This window comes from Trichechus manatus, unplaced genomic scaffold (genome assembly GCF_000243295.1).
Source record: "Trichechus manatus latirostris isolate Lorelei unplaced genomic scaffold, TriManLat1.0 scaffold00017, whole genome shotgun sequence".
Taxonomy (NCBI): domain Eukaryota; kingdom Metazoa; phylum Chordata; class Mammalia; order Sirenia; family Trichechidae; genus Trichechus; species Trichechus manatus.
Window position 1 is genome coordinate 14,987,669 of NW_004443953.1, and position 11,109 is coordinate 14,998,777.

Sequence of the window (11,109 nt, forward strand, 5' to 3'; positions counted from 1 at the left end):
AAAAAACATTGTTGCTTCTGAGTTTAAGGAGGTATGCTCTCTGTTTTAAATATTGCCCATATATAGTTAACCAATGTACCTGGAGGAAGAGATGAAAGTTGAGAAAGAGCTGTCTGTTCTATCTCCCCCCACCCCAAGCAATGTAATCCCAACAAGCACAATTCGCCTAAGAAGTATCTGAAGACTTTCAGTATGCCCACCTGTGACACAGCCTTTGCAACCAACAGAAACCCTAGAAGATTTATAGTTGTATTGCTTCAAATTGGTAGTTTTTGTCTTCACTAGTTTTGACCTACATGTGAATTCCAGGCTGAAAATTACTTTACCCAAAGCAAACCATTCAGCCCATCTCAGATAGGTTACAGCTGTTTCAATCCTCCATCCAACTTTAATGTAATAACAATATATTATTGCTCTTCTATAGCCTGGGGAATTATATGCTTTTAAAAGGACTGGCTAGAAAAAAAAAATAAGAAAGAAAGAAAAGGAAGGAAACTTCTAAGACTAGCTATATAACTTATAGAAATGAGAGAAGCATCTCTTAAATTTATGTCTGAATCTTGCTCCAATCAAAGGAATGAGAGTTTGAAAGTGATAGAATGGAAGTGAACATTTGCTAATAGGGACTTGCAATCCTCTCTCTCTTTGGGCTCTGCTGAGGCCCACTGGGCATTTGGGCTTCTCCAAAAGAGGAGGCATATATTTCTGAAAGATCAGAAAAAAAAAAAAAAAAAAAAGAGAGAGAGAGAGAGAGAAAAGAGGCAGGGTAAAGCCTGTGCTCAAGGTACACAGACTTCCTTCCGTACTTGGGTTTTTCTCCCTTCTAAGGGCTGTTTGAAAGTTGTTCCTGTGCTTCTAACTGAGCAGAAACCACATCACGCCTTTTGTCGCTGTCTTTGCTCACCACTGGAGACCCTGGTGGTTAGAGAGGGAAAGTCCCTTTTGATGGTGCAAGTGGGGGTAGAAGGTGTTGGGGGCAAGGGTGAGGGGTGTGCTAGGAGTGGGGATAGGAGAGATCATTAAACTTGTGTCTCTGGCCAGGATGGTATATCCACCCTGGCCGGACTCTCCAATCCTCAGAGCAGCAGCAGACCATATCTATTTGGTAGTCCAATATGCCCCTGATCATCTTGGGGCAATGGAGAAATAGATGGTTAAACAAAGGAAAGAACGTTCACTTCAAGAAGCTCTGCAGTTCTGGGAGGCCTAAAGAGTGGCCACAATGACCTCAGTGACACCAGAGAAGGGCTTGTACCTGGATGCCTAGTGCCTATACCAGATGATGGATTAAAAGGAAAAGGAGAGAGGATGGAGTACCACTGTATATCTGGTTTGAGCTGTTTAGGGCAGACTCTGTGCTGACACTTCTTGATCTTGCTACTAATCATGAGTGCTTTTCTTCAGTTAAGTCTATAAACTTGATTTCCATACTGTGACCTATGTTGAGTTTACCCACCAGCTGATCTGTTCAGGGAGCAGTTCAGATTCACTCTGCCATGAATATTCATCACTAGCTTTGGATCACGTTCACAAATGCATGTCCTCAGCACTTCAGCTGGGCTTCAGCAGTTTATGGAGTTGTTATTTGCACCACCAAACCAGTCAGGAATGAAAATAACAATCAACTCTTCAAATGTTTACAAGCCTCCTGGGCTATTGCACATGTAATTTAGAGCTGCCATCTTGTCTCCCTCTCTCTCTCAGTGGAATGGAATGTCCTCTCCAACAACCTGGTGGCAGTGGGAACAAGGGGAGGAAAAGGCCCCTTGTGTTGAGTTTCTCAGTTAAGCCTTGGTTGAGGTCCTCTTTGGTAGCAGGTTGTTTGGATTCTCATTGCTCTGTGACACTTCCTCATACAAGTCACTCTTAAACAAATCCTCCCTGCACATTGTCCTTGGAACCAGAGCAGAAGGCAAGTAAGTACTCTCACCCAATCAGCGCAATCAATTTGTCATTCCTTGAAATAGAGTCGTCCCTCCAGTCTGTCCAGTTCCCCCCCCGGGTGTGCGTGGTTGGTGGGGATGGAGAGCAAGGCCCAACCACCTTTAAGCAATGCCACATTCCAGGGCGAGCGGTTCCTCCACATTCACCGCACACTCGGGCGTGTTGTGCCTCGTGCCTGCAGCTACCCTTGAAGTGTTGTTGTTACACAACAGTCATGAACTCTGGAATGTTTCTGGTCATTTACAGCATGACTATGTCACTCCATAAATGACACTGTCAAGCTTCAAGGCCCAGAATGAGGTTGACTTGTTTTTCAATAGACCATTTTCTCTCACCTAGAACAAAGCTTCCAGGTTTTTACGATGTACTTCTTCCGTTAAGACTCCAAAGAGAATAGAAATGTGAGAGAAATAAAGAACAGGAATAGATTACAAACCACACTTTAATAGTCTTACAGACACTTTAAAACACTGAACAATTTGACCATACGTTTGCAGATGAGAAGCTTTCTAGAAATTAGCAGGGCACTTCGCAGAGTAACTCTTTGTCTTCTCTCACTCTTGTCTTGACTTTTTCCTTCTTTGGTTCATTTCCTTCATGAGATAAATGAAGAGAGCAAGAGATTAAGGTTCCAAAGAACATATGATTCGTGAGTCATGTCTATTTTTAATCTACTGCATTTATTTGAAATGGCATTATGCCAATAGAAGAAACAGAAAGTAAAAATGAACCGTAAATCCTGATTTTGGTGCTGCTGCAATACGTTAATAATTATGAAAATAATGCCTCTCGTTTGTTTTATACTCTATAAGTTAGTAGGCTCTGTCTTAGTAATTATCTCATTTTATCCTCACAAACACCCCTTGAGGTAGGTTTTACTATCTCCATTTTACATACAAGGAAACAGAGTCCCAGAGAGGTTAAATAAATTAGATAATGTAGAGAAAAAACCTTAGCCCCGCGAACATCATAAGTACTCCTCAAATAGTAACTATTCTTAAATAACTTGTTTAATGTCACACAACTAGCTACTGTGTCTAGGGCCTTGACCTTCCTATACCATGGCCACTACTCTCTCTACCTCAGCACAGCAGCCTTAGACCAACCACAAAATACACAAATCTTGAAAAATAGATACAGTTTTAAATATATTCTGGAAACTATACTATGTTCTAGCTATAGAATTTTTGAGGATTCACTAACTATAATTTGCATAGTTGTGTGTCCTTTTGACCCGTTTCCCCAAGGAAAAATACTTAAATGATCCTCCCCTACTCTAATTTTTTAGTGCTTTTATCAGATAGGTTGATCCAATATATGAATCCCAAGATCCTTTTATTTATTTACTTTTTTGTCTAAAGTTGTGGGTTTTTTCATGCTAATAATGAAAGAAAAATCCAGCAAATTTACTTATTCTTTTATGCATTCATTTAATGAACTTTTATTGCCTGTCTATTGTTGTTGTTGTTGTTAGGTGCCGTTGAGTCTGTTCCAGCTCACAGCAACAGAACGAAACACTGCCCATTCCTGTGCCATCCTCACAATTGTTGCTATGCTTCAGCCCATTGTTGCAGCCACTGTGTCGATCCATCTCATTGAGGGTCTTCCTTGTTTTCACTGACTCTCTACTTTACCAAGCATGATGTCCTTCTCTAGGAACTGATCCCTTCTGATAACATGTCCAAAGTATGTGAGACGTAGTCTCGCCCATCCTTGCTTCTAAGAAGCGTTCTGGCTGTACTTCTTTCAAGACAAATTTGTTCGTTCTTTTGACAGTCTGTGGTATATTCAATAGTCTTCTCCAACACCATAATTTAAAGGTGTCAATTCTTCTTTGGTCTTCCTTATTCATTGTCCAGCTTTCTCATTCATATGTGGCGATTGAAAACACCATGGCTTGGGTCAGGTACACCCTAGTCCTCAAGGTGACATCTTTGCTTTTCAGCACTATAAAGAGGTCTTTTGCAGCCCATTTGCCCAGTGCAATGTGTCTTTTGATTTCTTGACTGCTGCTTCCATGGGTGTTGACTGTGTATCCAAGTAAAATGAAACCCTTGACAACTTCAATCTTTTCTCCATTTATCATGATGTTGCTTATTAGTCCAGTTGTGAGGATTTTTGTTTTCTTTACATTGCGGTGTAATCCGTACTGAAGGTTGTGGTCTTTGATCTTTATCAGTAAGTGCTTCAAGTTCACTTACAGCAAGCAAGGTTGTGTCATCTGCATAATGCAGGTTGTTAATGAGTCTTCCTCCAATCCTGATGCCTATTTTTCTTCATATAGTCCAGCTTCTCGGATTATTTGCTCAGCATACAGATTGACTAGGTATGGTGAGAGGATACAACCCTGACGCTAACTTTCCTGACTTTAAACCACACTGTATCCCCTTGTTCTGTTCGAACGACTGCCTCTTGATCCATGTACAGATTCCTCATGAGAACAATTAAGTGTTTCGGAATTCCCATTCTCCACAATGTTATCCATAATGTTATGGACAACATTATGGATAACATTGCCTATCTATTACACTTCAAATATTGGGACAGCCTGGGGGTGAGGGTCAAGTATGAATAAGACCCATGGACCTGCTCTCAAAGAGTTACTTGCCTTAGGGGAGAGAGCTGTGTACAATTTGATTAATGTTATTGGCCTCTTTTTAATAAGCTATTTCTATTATCTGTTAAGAGGGATCAAATTGATTAGAAATTCTAATATCCAGGTTTTGTTTTGTAGCATTTAATTTTACAGGTGTTTTGAGTACTTCACACATGTAATTCACCTTCGGCTCAAAAAGAACACTTAAGTAAGAACAGTATACATTCTGACTATATTTGGGTTTTGATGTCTAATAGGAAATTCCATATTCCACTTGTTATATTTGTACTAGCCCCCATGAGGTAATGCTAGAACAGAATATCAACAAAAAAACATTGTTAAATCTTGCTATGCCCTCAGATTCCAATTGGAAATTTAAGTTGTTCCCAATGGTGACAGTTTAGGAGTAGGTTGTTGGTTGGTTCCTTGAAATAAGAATTCAATATCATGTCTATGTAGATCTTTAGAAACATGAATTTCTAGGTAAGACCATAAACAAAAGAAGCTCTAATTTTTTTTAACATTATACCAAATACTGTTAGCCAAGATGTCCTAGGTTTTACCTTCAACCACCCAAGCATCTCATAAAGATGCATACAATCATGTCAAGTCATTATTTTATTTTAAAAGAATGCACTCCAAGAACAGTAGCAATAATGTGGGGGAGGGGAGGAGATGCTGGTGTCACAAAATAGAAAGAACACTGTACTGGGGGGGAGGGGGAGGATAGTTGGGGGACAGATGATCAAAAGACCTGGGTTTATCCCTGGCTTGACTTGAGTGATTTTAGCAAGACATGAAATTTTCCTAGGTCTGTTTCCATATTTGTAAAACGTAGCAGTTAATCCAGAAAACCTCTAAATCCATTTCTATGGATTGATAAATGTAAAAGCTTGATGCTCATTTTAATAAAGTTGTATTAACATTAAAAGGTCTTGTTGAAACATCAGCTGGTGGCGCTCCCTTCTAGCCACTCTGCCCAGCACCGTGTTTTGGTCAGTGTGGCAAAGGAAAATAGGGTGGGGCTGCCCTGCAGCTCTTGGCTTAGAGCTTTGGGAGGTATTGATGACTCAGTACGTGGCGCTCTGCCCTATGGGTCAGGGGAGCAGGTGCCCAGGTAGGCCTCCTTATGAGGGAGCTGCCAGCATTTTGGGGTGAGGCAAGAACTTGAAAATGTGGACCATTTATAGCTACTCAGATTCCAGGACACTTTACTCAAGCTTAGGAGTGTCAACCTCCATCCCCTCATCAAACTGCAACCTTGGATAATTATGCTTCTCAAATTATTCTTGCATTTCTGTGCTGTGTAGTATTTATACTTCCTATTCCACGGTGTTGTGTGGTTTGCTTATTGTTTTCCAACTCTAAAACATGATGGAAAGATTTTATTTGTTGAGGGCTGCAAGATATATCTAATAAGGGTGAATCGGGATATTCTTCCTAGACCCTATGCTAATCCTTCAGGTGACTAAAGAGAAAAGAAAGAGCAGACAAAATAAGCAATCCTATACTCTTTCCTATTTGAGGGAAGAGGAAACTTAACTATCTCCAAAGAATTGATGTCTACACTTGAGTCATTCTAGGTAGGGGTCTTGGAAATCCTGAAAAATTTTCATAAAGATTAATAGAATGCTTATTTGTATTGAAAACAATTTTTGTTGTTTAAGGGGGAATAAGTTGTGAAACTACAAAGCTGTATGATCTTTAAGCCATGAGATGTCGACATAATAGTTTTGAGATCAGCCAATCAGACCACACATACTATACTACCAGGTTATAATGAGTGTTCATTAAACATCCTGATAACAACACCCGCCTTGTTTGTTAACAAAGGGGCATTCTCTTCATGTATCACTGATGACAGCTGATGCGGGGACGATTAAAGTCATCTACTCATTCATTCTTTTTCCTGATTTATTCCAGAGCTGTCATACAGTCAGAGTGTATTTTTCCTCCTCGTGCTTTTTCCTCCTTCTCTTTTTCGTCTTCCTCTGGGCTGAACTAGATTCTCTAATGTGAGGAAATGTCTCCTCACTGCCCAGTCAGGCACTTTGGGCGATGTTTAGCTTTTCCAGTTCACCGGGACACTGTTTTGTGAACTGGAGTCAACACTAAATGGGATTCCAATGGCTGGAGATGTCTGCCTGCCTCCCAAGATGGCAGATTTTTCCAGAGGAATTGTTTACTTACTTTGGAGGGCTAGCCAATTGAATTATCTCTTCTAAGTGTGCCTGTAAGTGTTGGAAAAGTACTCTGCTTCTGGAACATATTCTCAATATCTGCTTTCATTTCTATTTTTTTGGTGCTTCCTTTGACTGGTTCCCTGTGATTTAGGCAAGTCATTTAACCTTTGGATTACCATTTGTTCATGTCTAAAGTATCATTGGCACAATTAAGGAGCTTTAATGCAATGAATCAATGTTCATTATATCTAATCTATGTGCACAATGCTGCTTTTTGCTTTTATTATAGGACAGCAGGAGACCTACTCTTGTTCTCTAGGTACTTACAATCTAATTGAAAAAATAGACTTTTACACATGAAAATAAAACTAAAAGCACAAGGCAGTAGATGATAACGCCAATCAAATAAGACAATGTTGTCTGTACAAGGATCTTCACTGCAGCATTGTTTGTTGTAACAAAATTTTGGAAAATGTCCAAATGTCTATTAATGGAAGACTAATTAAACAAATTATGATCATCCATATAATGGAATACTATGCAGCTATTAAAAAGAATGAAGCAGTTCTTTGTGTACTAAAATAGAAGAGCACCAAAATATAGCTTTAATAGCATAATAGTGTGTATTATGTTACTATTTGTGAAAAGAAAAAACATATACATATGAAAATTCTTATATATGCATTGTATATCATTGAACAGATTTTTCCCAGAGAATCTGGAAAAGTGGATACTTCTAGGGAAGCGATGGAAGGCTAGGAGACAGAGGTGGGAGAAAGATTTTCTTTACCTTGAATACCCTTTTGTATCTTTTGAATTTTGCAGCGGGTAGATACATTATCAAATTTTTTTTAATAAAAAATTATTTTTAAAGTGTGCCGTAATGCTTGGGCCCACTCTCAACTGTGAGGGCTGGTAAATATTAAGTGAGGGGAAATGGAGTACTTGTTTTGTAGAGGTCTAAAAAAATGGGGTGGATTGTCCTCTGCAAGAGATTTTGAAATTGTTCTACTGGATTCTTCCCTAGCCTCTTCAAGTCACTTCCAATCTGATGCTTTTGACACATATAGCAGGATAAAAGAAGCGGTTTCTAGAACATAATACTACATAACTTTGAGTTTTAGGTCACCATTTTCACCACGACTGTTCAAAGGGTGTAGGAAGTGTTGACTAAGAAGATTTGGGGAACACAGGAAAGCAAGGTGGAAATGCTGTTGGCAGAGTCAGAAGAGTCTTCCTTCCCCAAGAACCTGTGCTGACTCTGTCACGTAATTGTGTCATGCTTGTGGGTGCCCTCTGTTACCTGGACTCATATCATAGGGAGAGGATCATGTCTTTTCTGTTCTCAGTTCTTCCTGGTACATTCCTAGAGGGCCATTAGGCTTATCAGACCTTTGTTATGATTGGTGAAAGCACTTCAAAAACTAGTAGAATCTTAGTGGGAGAAGGGACCTTGGAGATAATCCCCACCCCCTCATCTCAGAGTCAGGCCTCACTGTATACCCATGGACAAACACATCCAGCATCAGGCGCAGAGCATTTCCGGAAGTACCCTGTAGGTCTCTAACTATGAGTCTAGCACTCTTGTTACAAAACTGTCACATAGTCACAGTCCCCTTGATTTTCAGTAGGGGCAATGCTGAGAGCATGACAGTTGTTCCTCCAAAATTGATTGAACACTGTGAGGGCAAGCATGACAAGCCAGGCTTGGGGCTTTCCTGAGGTTGGACTGTTGAGACAGTTTCGCGAGGGCGGAGAGACCAGGAAGTTCCCTCCCTATGCTCTAGAGAAGGTGGGTGATTACACAGACCTCCCAGCAAACAGTCAGCACAAGTACGCTCAGGGCTCCCAAATCTTCCTTACCCTGGAGCAAATCCAACCGAGAAGCTTTAGTATCAAATATCTCCACTCCAAAGTGTATCTTATAGCAATTTTCATGAGTGGTGGGTTGTATGAAATCTCATATAATCTTGGATCTGAAAACCATACTATAAGAGTACAGCAGTCAGACAAATTGTTAACTTTTGTCCCTTTGTCTCTGAAAGACAAAAATAATAAAATCTCAGTAATTGACTAATTTTTAAAAATATATTAAAGGCCAAATATCCACCTCAGCTTGACACTGTATCTGTTTTTGCTATTCATGTGAGTCGCCCTTGTCTTTGTGATCGAGTTAAGTCTCTGGGCACCAGAGCCCACAGATTGGGTTAGCAAATACTTCATCATTCCTGGGCAATGAGCACTGGCATATCAGAGTCTCACCTGGGTAGCTCTGAGACATTTTACTTTCTATTTACTACAAGTGCACTTCCTCTTTTACATACTGACTTCAGAAAATGGACTGTGCACCACTTGGAGTTTATGATGACAAGAACCAGCTTATCTCAGTCCCAAGCATGAATCACTGCCTCCTCCCACCCATTTCCACAGACACCTGAGTTAATTTAGTCTCGTCTAATTCCTCCTGCTCTTTTCAGTGGGATTTCCACCACTGAGGCAGCATGAGTCAAAAATGGATCATCCTCCTCATCCAACTGTTTAGAGAATTGAGGTATTTGTTTGGAACTGAATGTTTACAACAAAAACCACCAACCGTCTTGTTTTGTCATGTTTTAATAGCCTGGAAGCTTGGCAGCAGGGAAAGGGCCTCTCCTTCCTATTTAGCAGACAGGGATCTTCTTATTTCTTGACTTTTCTTGATTATTGTTTGGCTTTCATTGAATGCTTCGAAAGTTCTACCCTATGTCCAGTGTCCCAGGTCGTGATAAATAAAAAAGTGTCAGCACCTAAGCTAATCTTCGTTCTTCATTTCTATCCACAGCTCAGGATTTTGAACAATTTTGAAGTCTATCTTTGGAAACGACTCATCTAACAGATGAGGGGTTTGGGGGTAGGGAGGACTATGCCACTAAATTAATTATGCCACATCTTCATTTTGTCTTTTCACTTACTGAACTGGTGTTTAATTAACAACTCAGGACAGTACTTCCTTACAGATGAGTTTGTGTTTCTTGAGATCATAAAACTGAAGAAAAAGTCCTTACAGCTAACTGCTTCCTCAGGGAGTCCTGACCCTGCTTACTTTCATTTCTCCTCTTTAAGGCTTGCTTGTATATGTTGGGAAAGTATTCCAGAAAGGGCAGTGGGCTCTTGCACTGTGTTAAGTCACCTTTGAAGCACTTTCCTTGTTGATTTTAACCCCATGCCTATTTCAATATCATCTCACTCATCCTTTCTCTTTTCTGTATTTTTATTTGTCAGGTGTTGGCAGATTATTGAGTTGTCATCAGTATTTCAGTTAGAGAGCGTGCCAGGCTGGTTGCCTCTACCAGTTTCGTGTTGGGTGAGGTTAATTTTACAGACACAAATAGTTACAAAGTGCCCCTATGGCTTCTACCCTCCTTCTCCTTGTTTACTATTCCCTTTTCTCCTTTTTTGCTTTCCCTGAAGCAGGAGAAAGGGGTAAGGGGAAATTTCCTCTAGTTCTGATCCAGAACCAATCTTGAGTCCTGGCTCATTCTTCTCCCTGCCTAAAAATAAGAGTCAATGCTTACTGAATGCTTTACAGATACTAACTGATTAGTACCCGACGACCACATCCTTGTACCCATTTTACTAAGGAGGCGGTCTAGCTCTGGAATCTATTTTCTTAACACTACACTACCTTGACTTTCATCATCTGTCTGCTGTCTGGTTGTCTGTTTGGCCAATTTAAAACAAAACAAATAACAACAAAACCTTAAATTAAAAAAAAAAAAATCTTATGTAATTTGGATCCATGGATATTAACTCCTTTCACTAATTTGACTTTGAGTGTGGCAGTTGTCTACTGTGGTGATGTCTAGTGTGAAGACAACTATAATGTTGGTGAATGAAAAAAGCAACATGGAGATCAAAATATAACACAGAAATGTTATACTTGCCAAAATCAGATAAATGTTTTGATGTTAAGACCTTACCATCAAGAACACTGGCCTCTGGTATCCCAGAAAGGGTTTCATAAGAGTTTTGCACTAAACCCAACCACTTAACATATTAGTTGTCATTCAGAGCCATTCAGACTCTCTTTAGTCTATATACACAATTTTTAAAAGTCCAGTGGTCTGCTTTCCAGTCCACCGAAGACTAGACACAACAAATCAAAAGTCAGGACCAGAAAGAAATAAAGGGCATCCAAATTGGTAATGAAGAAGTTGAACTGTCCTTGTTTGCAGATGATATGATACTATACATAGAAAACCTTAAAGTTTCCATGAGAAATCTACTGGAACTAATAGAAAGATTCAGCAGAGTAGCAGGATACAAGATAAACATTCAAAAATCAGTTGGATTCCTGTACACCAGTAAGGAGAACAATGAAAAGGAAATCAGGAAAATACCATTTTC